The sequence below is a fragment of the Protopterus annectens genome, chromosome 8.part1 (genome assembly GCF_019279795.1).
Source record: "Protopterus annectens isolate FY-2018-M chromosome 8.part1, PAN1.0, whole genome shotgun sequence".
NCBI lineage: Eukaryota > Metazoa > Chordata > Ceratodontiformes > Protopteridae > Protopterus > Protopterus annectens.
Genome location: NC_056742.1, coordinates 54,014,721 through 54,029,099, shown reverse-complemented (window position 1 = coordinate 54,029,099; position 14,379 = coordinate 54,014,721).

The following is a 14,379-nucleotide window of genomic DNA, read 5'->3' as shown; positions in this document are numbered from 1 at the left end:
TGTTTTCCCCATGAAACAAGTAGATAGTTGTCAGGCAGCAGGTCTTTTTTGGATAAGAAACATTTTTGCAAGTGGGGGCATCACAGAGATTTCTACTTTCAGCATGTTACTTGGTACTTTAATAAAGCTGAATATAATTTATAATTAGAACTGCAGTGCAAGGAGAAGTTGTTTGAGTTGAGTGTTGCTTGTTTTGCTTATACTTGATTTTGACTGGCATTCCAGTAATGTATTTAAAAAGTAATTTATTTTTTCATGCCTCACAACCTTTTGTTTCCATCTAGATATTAAGTAAGCTGTCATGCAGCCAATGCATTGAAATATTTGTATTCTTCTACACTTATTTTTGTCTTGATTGGACTCTCATAATGATGGTTTGGCACCCAGGGCAGCGTATTTAATTAAAGTTTTAGTTTTTGTGGTTTTGTACATAGCTCCTCCCCTTTCTAGTTGGTCGCACGCCTTCCCATTGACCCCACCCATTCAGCTGTCTCTTGCAGCCCCCCTTTGATTTGAAGTCACCAGCCGCCACTGCTACTAACACCAAGTAACATTGACCATTCCATTCGAAAATATCTGTAGCTACTGTTGACCAAGGTAGTTCAGAAATGTGGCTTAGCTGAAGTGGTTCTTTTTGTTGATGCAGTTTAGTACTATTACAAACAGAACAAGCTGAAAGTTCTTTCTTGATATCTTTTGACAAAGAAGGCCAAAATACTAGTCTTCTCACCCTTCTTTTGGTAGAATCAGTTCTTGGGTGGCCATGATGCAAGATTGTAATACACTCTTGTTGCAAGGATTTTGGAGCAATCACTTTTGGACCTTTCATAATGACATCATCTTCCATCAAAACCTCATATCTGTAAGGAAAATACTGCTGCATATCTAGTGGTAAACAAGATTACTTTGACGGGTGTCTTCAACTGATAAAGTGGTTGAGTTTCTGGAGAATTGGATCTGAAGTTGTGTGAGTTCTGAGCTCATCAAGACGTGTGGAAGAAAAATTTCTCACTTCCATAACTTCAAAATCAGGTTTCTCATTTTCATGCTGTTGGGTGATCTGGATAAAGTATCCACAAGATAAAGAAGATTGCCTTTTGTGTAAACCAAGCAAAAACTGTACTTTTGCAATTTCAACATCATGCATTGCAATATCGCAGGAGCTGTGTGCATTGGCTTTTTCAAAATACTAAACAAAGGTTGGTGGTCAGTCTCGATTTGAATAGGTCAGCTATAAACATAATCAAGGAACTTCGAACATGCAAACACAATTGCCAGGAGCTCTTTCTCTATTTGAGCATACTGCATCTCGATTTGGGTTAGAGTTCTGGATGCATAGGCTACTGGTCTGCCCATCTGATGAATGACTTCGCCAAGACCAAACTTTGAAACATCACAAGAGAGTGTTACAGGTTTGTGAACATCATAATATCTTAAAGTGGGTGGACTGGCAATTCTCTATTTCAGGACATCAAATGCTGTTTGATTCTGTTCCAACCAGGACCAAGTTACATCTTTGTGTGTCAGCTCTCATAGTGATGCTGAAAGGTCATTCAAATATGCAATAAACCTGCCCAAATAGTTGACCATTCCAAGAAAACGTTGCAAGGAAGTGACATTGTCTTGAGCTGGCATCTCAAGAATTAGAACAAATGACCCACATAAGTAACTTCTTGTAGCTTGAACTTGCATTTCTGATGATTTAGCTTAAGATTCAATTCATAAGCACATTCCAGAGCTGCCCTGGGGTTTTCTATCATGTTCGACTTCACCATTGCCTCCTACAAGAATATCATTTAGTATAATAGCACACGGATAGCCAGAAAAAATGTGTTCCATCACACGTTGAAAGACTTCACTGGCAGAATTTATCCCAAATGGCATTCTTAAAAATCGGTACCTTCCAAATGGTGTACTGAAAGTGGTTAGTAATGAAGATTTGTGGTCAAGCAAAATCTGCCAAAATTAACTTTTTGCATCTAAAACAGAAAAAAACAGTGGCATTTGACATGAGAGACAACTTCCACAGCTGTACACATTGAATTATGAGGCAGTTTTAGTGCTTTGTCAAAATCCCTTGGAGCAATACATATTCTAATATCATTTGAGCTTTTCTTATGTGCTACCACCATGGAGAATACCCATTCAGTTGGTTCATCTACTGGACAAGTTGTTCCTAGACACACCATTCTGTCTATCTCACCTTTGACTCTGCCTTGCATGGCTACTGGAACTTTCTATGCTGGTCTGATAACTGGACTTACCTCATGATCTAAGTTCATGGAGTACACAAATGGGAGTTTGCCCAAATTTTCTTCAAAAAGATCATCATAGTCAGAAAAAATAGCCTGTGTGAAATTTGCATTGTTACACAAGCTTACATGGTGGACATCTACATTAAATGAAAACAGTTCCATTTTCAAACTGCCTTTGAGGTTTAACAATAACTGCACATGTCTCTTGACTACGTAACATTGCAAGTCATAGCTGTTCCTAGCAGAACAACACGAAAGAACTACTGAGCCTTCAGTTTGAATTTCTTCACCACCATAAGCAACAAGCTTCACACATTTTGCCAGATAAAGCTTCTCACCAGCTTTTACTTTGGCAAATATTTCTGTTGACATAACATTGTATTTTGAACCAGTATCAACTTTGAGCTCTACAGGTCTCCCATTAATCAGAATAATACAAAATACTTTATAATTTGCCAACAAATCTACTGCATTGACCGTTTCATCAAGCATAGACACACCATAAACATAAAAAGTACGGTTGCAGCTTTCTAGTAGATCAACTTGCTTCTGAATACTTTCTTTTAAAAAAGACTGTTCCCTTTTTGATTCACAGAACCTTTTTGAAATGATTCCACTTTTTACATGTGTGGCACTGCTGACCAAAAGCTAAGCACTTCTCTCATTTGGGCTCCTGGCTACTTCCACAATTACATCCGTTGACTTTGAGGCCTGTCACAAGTTTTGCTGACTCACCACTCTGGTTTACTGAGTGTGCCCTAGGTTTTACTGTAGCTACTCTGGGTTTTGCTAGGGAGGCCCAGGGTGTCACCTTGCCATTAGGCCAATATCTTTTAACCTTGTGCTGCATACTATTAACATTAGCACTGGAAGGCACCACAGGCATGTTTTTCTCATTTGTAAGCATATTTATGTGCTTTTTTGTGAGCTCATATATCTGACAAATCTCTATGGCCTTATTCAAAGTTAAATCACTGTCTCAAAGCAAACTCTTTCTCAGTGCATCATTTTTAATACCAGACACATGCCTGTTTTTTATCAACTCATCTCCAACATCACCAAATCTGCACGTTTTTGCCTTGTTTTTCAAGTCAGTTATATAAGCTGCAAAAGTTTCACCAGGCTTTTGATCTCTTGTGTAGAATATGTGCCTTCCTATTGTAATATTCATTTAGGGGATACATAGTTCTCTAAATTTACATTTTCAGCACTCAGGGTCTTCCCACATTTCAGCCAGTACCACAGTATAGCTTTCTTCCCCCTCCCCTGCATACACAGCTGGGGCATACACAAATGAACCCTCCCTTTCAATGGCTTCTGAACCAAGAAGCTTAAGCAGAATAAATGCCTTTGTATGTGTGTCCTTATCAGAAAACACATGCCTGTATGAAAATATTGTACTCTTGCTCAAACACTCTCCAGTTTGGAGCAACATTATTATCAAATACAAGTGGACCAAGTATGCAAAATTCTTCTGCCATGCCGACAGAATGTTTTTGTAATTATATTCAAATGCACACACCAGTTGCTCTAAAAAGATTCAACTGCACAACAGTCCCTTTTAAATGATTGTATTTTGCGAAATAACTGTACTGTCATACTGCACACACTTACGAGCATTTTGCACACTTCAGATATTTTGAATAGCTTTAGTTAATGTGAAAAAGAAGCACATAGCAAAAAATGTGGTTGTTTTCTCTTTTTTTTACATTTTATGCAATGTGGAAGTTATTTCAAGCATTTTGTAAGCATTTTGAGTGTTTTTTATCAATATATCATAGTTTCAAACATTTTGTTTAATTAGGAACTCTTTTTGAATGGTGTTAAGGCCTGGAAGATAGTTGCCTTTACCTTTCCTTGGACTGGAATATTCCTGTATACTTTTCTACCCTTTCTGATATTTATCTCCCAAGATCATTGTGGTGACTCCCTTCAGGCCCAGGCATTAGTGTTTATCCCTTCTTTTGGAATTGGCCAGGGGCAATTACCACAAGTTTCCTCACAGGCTGGATCTAGTCACACAAGCACAGAGATGAAAGAGATAATAGTAATGATATAATAATAACAGGGAACATTTTTTCAGATTGTAATGAGTTGACAGACTTTAAAAATTCCCTGCAGACTACTCTACCAGATATTCTGGGTGACCAAATTGGTGTAACTAAGCAACTGATTTTTTTGTTCTATGATACAGAATCAGAATTGCCTAGACACAGTAAGGCCAAAAAAGCATTTACTAGAAAATGGAAATCAAAGTCTAAACCAACTGTACTAGAAGTAGTATAGTGACACAGACAAAACAAAAGTGATAGCTTTAGAAAAGGGTAGAAACAAATTATATGGAAAACATAGGAATGATGGGAACAATACATGTGGGATAATGTTTTGAATGAGGTTTAAGAGAAGGCAGGACTTGAATGAGCTTTGTAATGTTTGACTGACAATGACTGGATAAATTATACGTGATGTATAATCTTTGCAACTGAAACCATTACAGTTTGTCTTCATTTATATAAATGTATGATTGCCTATGTCATAAGTGATAATTTAATAAAGATGTTTATTTAAAAAAAAAGAACAGGGACATTTTATACATCCCAACCCCAAACAACTTTAACTGACTGCCTGGATCTTAGGGTCTTAGTACCATTTTAGGCATTTGTTTATTGAGGATGTGCAGAAGGTAGGAGGTGTGCAGAAGGTACCACTGGGAGCAAGAAAGCCCTCTACTAGAAAATCATATATTAACAAATGGAAAATGTTTTCTAGTTGGTGCCAAAAACATAACCTGAACCCACTCAGAGTAGTGTTTCACTTGTTTTACAATATTTGTTTGAGTTGCTTTTTTATTTGCCTGTCTTACTCCTTTATCAAGGTTCATTTTGTTTGCCATTTCAGCATGTCTGTCCATGGATCCCCCTTTTTTAAGGCATTCCCATGTCAACATATTTTTAAAGGGGTTTTATGTAAAAGGCATCCAACAAAACCAGTGGCTCCTCCATGGGACATTCATTTTCTGTTAGAGAAGCCAATACATGCTCCATTTGAACCAGCTCATCTGGCTGACATGAGATTCTTAAGACAGAAAAGACTTTTACTCCTTGCTCTGACTGCTGTGTGTGTGTGTGTGTGTGTGTGTGTGTGTGTGTGTGTGTGTGTGTGTGTGTGTGTGTGTGTGTGTGTGTGTGTGTGTGTGTTGTGTGTGTGTGAGTGTGTGTGTGTGTGTGTGTGTGTGTGTGTGTGTGTGTGTGTGTTTGTGTGTGTGTGTGTGTGTGTGTGTGTGCGTGTTGTACCTTTAAGATGCAATTCAAGGACAGCATGTGCATATAAATAGCAAGCATGTGCTAGCTTCAGTGCTATTTTTAGAGTGCAGCCAGAGAGTGAGCACGTATGAGTGTGATAGCTAGTTTGTTTATAAGTTTATCTATGTTAAAGTTATTAAGCCTCAATCCTGATGTGTTTGTACTTAAAAAGATGCTTGAACAGAACCCACAGAAGTTTGTCTGTTTTATCCTGACCATATGAGTGACAGGGTGTCAGACCTGGATCAGAAGAACTTTTTCAAGCCATGAGGTGCAGAGTTAAAGGTAAAGGAAGACTAAGCTGTTTGAGTGAAACAGAGCTCAGACAAACAAAAAAGGGCCAGAAATGAGTTAAAGTAAAAAATAAAAAAAGCACAAACGGTTTATTTGGCAAATAAATGAAATGGGGCATTTGTAAGGCACAAAACGCATTATTAATCAAATGGGTAACACAAAATGTTTTATTAATCAAATGAAAGGCATAGGATGCATTATTAATTAAATGAAATCTTCAAAACCACAATATTTGATAAAACTAGAAGAGATATTCATGTGGGGCTGAGAATTACTTTTGGTTTGCATAACAAGCATGTTTAAAGTAAAAGGGGCACAAGAAAAGTATAATGAGCATAACAACAACAATAAAAGGGCAAAATTAAGCTTAAAGTGCAAGGTGACTGCATGCGTTTAGTAAAAGACCATGTTTTGGGCGCAGACTACCATTTCGCATTGACTAAAGCCATTCATTCATAACTAGAATTGTTCAAAGTATCTCAGAGTGTGCATTGTTTGCAGAGTGTGTGCTTTATTCTGGTGCAATTATTTCAAAGAGTTTGCTGGGTTCAAAGTACAGTTATATTGTAAAGTGCATTCAGAGTACAGACATTTAGAAAAGTTTCTTGTGCTTTGTTCATTTATTTGCAGAGTGCCACCCTTTCAGAGTGTTTCTTACACTGTGCAGAGTAATTTCACAAAGTACAGCCATTTTTAAAGGTTTTGTGCTGTGTACAATTATTTGCAAAGTGCATTCATCTCGAAGTGTTTCTTATTCTGAGCTTCTTCCATTGTGCACAGTTTATTCACAAAGTACAGTCATTTTGAAGTATTTCTTACACTGTTAAGGAGTGGTTTCACAAAGTACAGTGATTTCAAAGTGTTCTTGTGCTATGAAGACTTATTTGGCAAAGTGCAGTTATTTCAAAGGGTCTGTTGTGCTAATGGGCATAATTACAAATACTGGCACAAAGTTCTGGCATATATATTTGTGTGTGTATGTTCATACATACTTTCAAGTGCCTTGACTACTGTGTGTTGAGATGGCAAAGGAATTTCGCAGACCAAGTCCACTTGTGTTTGATCATAATATAGCAGAGAGTTGGACAGTATTAGAGCAGGAATATGATATTGTCATACAAGCAGCTTTTTCTGACAAAGATGCACATACAAGGGCATTCATTTTGCTTAACTTAGCAGGGTCAGAAGCCGTTGAAAGAGAGCATTCATTTGTGTATGCACCAGAAGCATATGCAGGAGAGAGGGAAAACTGCCATATCGTGGTACAGGCTGAATCAAGGGAAAACCCCAAGTGCTTAAAACATAAATTTAGAGAGATGTGCAACCCTCAGACAAATGTTACATTAGAGAGGCACTTATTTTATACCAGAGACCAAAAGCCAGGTGAAACTTTTGCAACTTATACGACTGACTTGAGAAATAAGGCTAAAATATGCAGATTTGATAAAGATGAGTTAATAAGGCTTGTGTGTACTGTTAATAGTGCTGCAGTGAGAAAGATTTTGCTCGTGACAGTGATTTAATGTTAAGCAAAGTCATAAAGATTTGTTAAATCCATGAGCTCACAGAAAGGCACACAAGTATGCATGCAAGTGATAAAAGCATAGTTTCAGCAGCCTCTAAAGCAAATGTACACAGCATGCAACATGTGGCTAGCAGAAGCAGGCCTAAGCACATTGCAGCTGTAATACCTGCGAGTGTGTCAGGCAAAACCCATACTTTTCCAGCAAGTTCCAAGACTAGTTCAGTGAAAAGGACATGCTCAGTGCAGTACAATGGTGAGTCAACAAAATACAAACCAAGCTTTATTGTTAACTGTGACAATTGTGGTGCCAATCATGAGTCTAAAAGAGAAGAGTGCTTAGCATTTGGTCAGCAATGTCACAAATGTAAAAATAAGACCATTTGCAAAAGTTTTGCAAATCAAGTAAATCTCACACAGTTATAAAGGGTCATTTAAAAAGCAACTCGAGCATATAGGGAGCTGCAACCTTACTTTCTATGTAGATGGTGTATCAGTAATTGGTGAAAAGGTTGATGCAGTAACTATGCTGGAAAAGAATGAAGTGCTTTGTACTGTCCAGATCAGTGGTAAATGCACAGAGCTCAAAGCAGACATTGGTTCAAAGTGTAATGTTATGTCAGCAGATGCATTTGCCATGGTGAGAGCTGGTGAGCAAATGTGGCCAGTTGTGCAGAACCTGTTGCTTATGGAGCTGAAGTAATTCAAACCGAAGGCTCAGTAGTGCTTTCATGTTATTTGGCTAGGAACTGCTACAGCTTACTATTCTATGTAATCAGAAGACATGGGCAGTCAATGCTGGGTCTCAGAGACAGTTTGAGAATGAATCTGCTTTCCTTTAGCAAAGAAGTTCATCATATAAACACGTGTCCCAGTTCCAGCTTCAGTGATACTATTTTCTCAAAATATGCTGATGTTTTCAATGACAAGTTAGGCAAACCTCCAGTTGTGTATTTTATGAAATTAGACCCAGAGGTCAGTCCAGTGGTCAGACTGGCAAGAAAAGTTCCAGTAGTTATGCATGATAAAGTCTAAGTTCAGCTGGATAAAATGGTGCAGCAAGGTGTAATTTGTCCATTTACAGAATCAACTGAATGTGTGTTATCTATGGTAGCAGCCTACAAAAAAGGCTCAGACAAAATCAAAATATGCATTAACCCAAGAGATTTGAACAAAGAATTAAAAGACCTCATTATCCTATGTGTACAGTCAAGGATGTCGCAGCCCTAATACCGAACGCCACTGTTTTTTCTGTCTTGGATGCAAAAAGTTCATTTTGGCAAATGATGCTTCATCGCAAATCTTCACTACTGACTACATTCAATACCTCATTTGGAAGACAGAGATTCTTCAGGATGCCATTTGGAATAAATTCTACAAGTGAAGTCTTTTAGCATGCAATGGAGCAAATTTTTTGGGTTATCCTTGTGCCATAATAGTAGATGATTTATTGGTTGGAGACAATGGTGAAGCAGAGCATGACAGAAACGTTAAGAAAGTTCTAGACAGAGCATGTGAAGTGAACTTGAAGCTCAATCCTCTGAAGTGCAAATTCAGACTACCAGAAGTTACATATGTAGGTCATTTATTTACTAGCACTGGCTTGCAACCAGACCCGTCCAAGCAAGCAGCCATTCTTGAGATGCCAGAATTGGATAATGTGCAAGCTCTACAATGTTTTCTTGGCATGGTCAACTATTTAGGCAAGTTTATACCAGATGTCAGTGAACTGCCAGTACCTTTGAGAGAGCTGACATGCAAAAATATTACATGGTATTGGTTGGAACATTACCAGAGAGCATTTAAAGATCTTAAGCAGAAACTTGCCCCTCCACCTACATTAAGATACTATGATGTCAATAAACCAGTCACTCTTTCCTGTGAATCTTCAAAGTTTGGTCTAGGCACAGTTATTATTCAAGAAGGCAGACCAGTAGCCTATGCATCTAGAACTCTTACCCAAACTGAAATGCAATATGCTCAACTTGAGAAAAAAGTTTTGGCAATAGTATTTGCATGTTCAAAGTTTCATGATTATATTTATGGTCGAGCTAATCAGATTGAAACTGATCACCAACCTCTAGTCACTATTTTAAAAAAAACCTGTGCATTCAGCTCCAGTGAGATTACAAAGAATGATGCTCAAATTGCAAAAGTACAACTTCAAAATGGTCTGTACCAAAGGCAAACTTCTTTATCTAGCTGATACCTTATTCAGATTGCCCAGAAATACAACAGAACAGCTTAATGCAGATTATTTTGACTTTGATGTCCTGGAAATGCATAATTTTTATACCACGAGACTTGATGAGCTGATAGATCATACAAAGACTTGATCCAATTTTGCAAAAGCTCAAATACTACATTAATGTAGGTTGGCCATTAAAGCAGTCAATTGTACTACCTGAAGTGCAAACCTATTTTTGTTATAGAGATGAAATGTTGATGGAAGATGGCATTATTTTCAAAGGTCCTAAAATTGTTGTTCCTGCTTCCTTATAACGTGAATATATCCAGATTTTGCATCATGGTCACCCATATTCTGAATCAACCAAAAGAAGAGTAAGAGGACTAGAATTTTGGCCTTCTCCAGCAAAAGACATTGATAAAGTACTTACTTCTTGTTCAGTATGCAATAGCACTAAACCGCATTTGCAAAAAGAACCACTTCAGCTAAGACAAGTTCCTGAACTAGCTTAGTCAGTACTAGCCACTGATATATTTGAGCGGAACAATCAGCATTACTTAGTGTTGGTAGACTCTTATTCGAACTGGCTTGAAATCAGTTTACTACCTAACCTAACGTCTACTCCTGCTATCATCAAGTTGAAACATAATTTCTCAGTCCATGGTAGTCCTCACAGTTATTTCTGACAATGGTACCCAATTTACCAGTCAGTTGTTTCAGAAATTTGCAAAAGAATGGGACTTTGTACATATTACTAGTAGTCCAGAATACCCACAGCCAAAATGGACTAGCTGAATGTGTAATACAGAATGCAAAGCATTTACTTTTTGAATTTACCCAGTCTCAGAAACATACCCCATGATGATATACTTGGCCTGCTCAGAGACTTCTGTCTAGGCTAACCAGAACAACATTTCCTATCAGTTCCAGTTTGTTGAGGCCTAAACCTAAGAACAACAGAACAATCGGAGCCCCAACTATTTAGAAAGCATTCTTTCAATAAGTCCAGCTATGATAAATCTAACAGATTTATTCGCTCATTGAAAGAAGGAGTTACAGTGAGGATAGAAATGGCAAAATGTTTTGACCGGATTGGTCAAGTAGCAGGTATATATGCTGAGCCAAGATCCTACTTCATAGAATCTGAGGGTGTGGAGTACAGGAGAAATGGCAGACATCATCTTCTTGTATCAGAATCAATATTGCAGCATTGATCCTGTGATAGACTCAAGATCTCAGAGCAATCCAGATGATGTTCCTGTTGCAGAACATGTCTTAACTTCTACTTCCACTCCTGCTGATATCCCTGATGTCCCCAAAGTTGAACATTCAGCAGAGACAGTCCCAGTTGCTAGACCTAACTCTATAACTTCTATGTCACGCAATTTAGTCATATTTCCAGACCGAGTGTGAAATACACAGCAACCTGGACATAGTTGTTTATATGCATTGAGTTCTGTATAATTGCATGACAAGGAATTATTTTGTATTAATTGCATATCAATTGATGTTGTCAATAATGCATGACCTATTTCTCAGAGAAGGAGGATATAGAATGTGTCTGGTTGTACCTTTAAGAATCGTTTCAAGGACAGCACATGCATATAAATAGCAAACATGGGCTAGCTTCAGTGCCATTTTGAGATTGCAGCCAGAGAGTGAGCATGTATGAGTGTGATATCTAGTTTGTTTATAAGTTTATCTAAGTTAAAGTTACTAAGCCTCAATCCTGATGTGTTTGTACATAATAAAGCTGCTTGAACAGAACTCACAGAAGTTCATCTGTTTTATCCTGACCAGACGAGCAACACCTGTGTTGTTCCCTGAACCCCAACATGAGGGAGAAAAGATACTTCATACCTTGGATGTCCACAGACAGTTCAGGTACTATCTTGACATTACAATATTTTTCAGAACATCTGCTCAGTTCTTCATTTCTTGCTAAGGTAAGGAGAATGGGCAAACTGTGTCAAAGCAGACTATTTCCAACTGGGTATCTCGGGCTATTACCTTTTGTTATTCCTGCAATAAAACTACTCCAGGCAGGGTCAGGTGATATTCAGTCATGCTTTGGTTTCATCTATGGCTTTTTGGGAGGGGTTGAATTATAGAAGTATTCTAGAAGCAGCAACTTGGTCCTCTGTAAGTACTTAGCATTACAAGCCAGATTTCTTCCCAAGTCTGGGTCAAGTTTTGGTAGGACCATTTCTACCCACATAGCATAGGCTATCAAAGCAATGGTCAATATGAAGAACATAGTACAGTTTTGTAAATGAATTTACCATGGCAGTAGACTGCAACAGTAGCCACTGCCTCCATCCACCCCCATCCCTTGTTCTTTGGTGTTTTTTTTATTCCAGTGTGTGGGGTGTGGGCATTTGTTGTTTTTTTTCCATAGGATCATAGGAAGTTACTAGGCTATTAGCCCTGAGGTTCTTATAAGCCTAGCCAAGAATTTAGCCCATGTTCCAACAAGTCAGCACCTGATGCCCCTGTCCAGCAAGGACACAGGTAAAATCCCAGGGGTGTATTTTCAGTTTCCCAACCAGTTATCTGAGTTGCACTGAAAAAGGGTTAATGAGGTACTCTACTTGACATGGACAGGGAGTCTGTTCCATAGAAGTGGAGTCTCTGAAATACAAATCTGTCCTGCCAACAAGTCCTATTGATGTCACAGACCAAGTTGAGGTCTCGCATGCGGGTTACTTGAGTGGAGCTTGACTTGCGGATATGCAGCAGTCCCATCAAGGTGAGGTCTGAGATTGCTTTGTATGCCAGACAGAGGTCACCTCCGAGGAGTCTATATGAGACTGAGTAGAGGGACAGGGCTTTTAGCCTATCTGTGTAAGGTAGATGCTCGAGGCCCTGGATTCTCCTGGTGGAGAACATCTGTTTTTTTTTTTGTTTGTTTTTATTTTTGTTATTCCTAGCAATGCCTTCTTAGGGCTCATCATCCCTCTCTCAGTTGGCATGAAGACTCTGAAGGTCTTGGTACCCAAACCTGTCCTTTTAACCAGTTCCGCTCAAGCTAATGGTCTGGGTGAGCAGAAGCTGCCCTGAAGCTTTGCAGGATATAAAACGGATAGCTTAGGCTACTGCAGCAGGGATCATGTTATAGTAAATTTACTTATACAACTATACTTTTCTACAACCTAAAATGATTACATGCAAATTTGGATTTCATTTCAATATTATTTTGTACAGTTCATGTACTAGGTGGACTGAAAACTCATAGTGCAGATTTAAGCAGCAAAGTCTGTGGTGGTGCCTATGTGTGTGTGTTCTTTAAAAAAAACTCAGAAACCAGCATTTATTTTTCCCAGCACTGTATAACTTATAAAGTTTCAGAGGGGGCTTGTTGGATGAAGGAAAGCTTTTTGAATAACATTGGATATATATACTTTGCTGTAGCATAAGAAAGAAAAAACGAGTAGCTCATGCTAATTGTATGGGCTGTAGAGATTCTGTATCTGAATTCTACCTTCTTTATTGTTCAGCTATATTGTTGGTATAAGTACTATAAGTAACTCCTAGTCGGACAACATTTTGCATCTTCACATTTGTTTCAGTGAGCTGATGTTTGTGATGCTTTTGTCTTGTTATTAAACAATCTATTATAGAATGTATATAACTGTATTCATCTCTCCTTCTCTCTCTCTCTCTTTCTATATATATATATATATATATATATATATATATATATATATATATATTGTATATACATATGGAGAATTAGTGTAATTTATATAGTATACAAAAGGGAGGTGTTGTGTGAGTCTTTTAAGCTGTGGCACAAAGTACATATCGACAACAAACATTTTTATATTAGTAATTATATTTGTTAGAGTCATAAGGCAAGTGATTGAAGGTGTCATCTTTTCAGAAAAGTTAAGGTCCTTTTGAGTCAAACTATCAAGTCCGAAGCCAGTAATGCCTGATGTTAAACCTAAACACTGCTTATTCTTAAAAAAAAAATGCTTTTTGAGTTGTTATTTTGTACATCAATTAAATTAAGCTTTTGCTGATTTATCCAAACCTCTGTGCCTGTGGTTTATATTTGATGGTGCATGACAGTAAAGTAGATTTTGACTTACAGTCCTATCGAAAGGCTACAATCATTATAATAGTTTTTTACAAATTGCACATGACTAAACTATTTACCTTTGGAAGTTTGTTCATAACATCTACTTCCAAATAGAAAATAATCAAATAGATCAACTGCTGATGCCATTTTGATGACACTTCACCTCACATTGGAGCATTTTGTAGAGAAGAACAATTATGCCAGGCTGTTGTTCATAGATTTCAGCTTGGCATTCAATATGGTGATTCCAATGCAACTTATAGAAACCCTAATCAACCTTGGCATGAATAAAGGGCTGTGCAACTCGATCCTCGATTTCCTGACTGGAAGACCACAAAAGACCTGTGCTGGTAACACTTCAGGGAGTATTACAATCAACAACACCAGTGTACCCTGGTGCTGTGTGCTGAGTTCTCTACTGTTCACAGTGCTTACACATGACTACTCTGCAAAAGCTAGCATCAGCCACATCATCAAATTTACAGATGACACCACAGTGGTGGGACTCATAAGTGGTGATGATGAGAGTGCGTATAGGAATAAGGTCAACAACCTGACTGAATGGTGAAATAACAATTTGGACCTGAACATCAATAAAACAAAGAAAATTATTACTGACTTCAGAAAAAAACTGTGCTATGCACCTGCTCCTTAAGACCAATGTTGAAGAAGTGGAGAGAGTCCAAACTACAAAGTTCCTCGGGGTACACATATCAGAGGATCTTTCTTGGAGT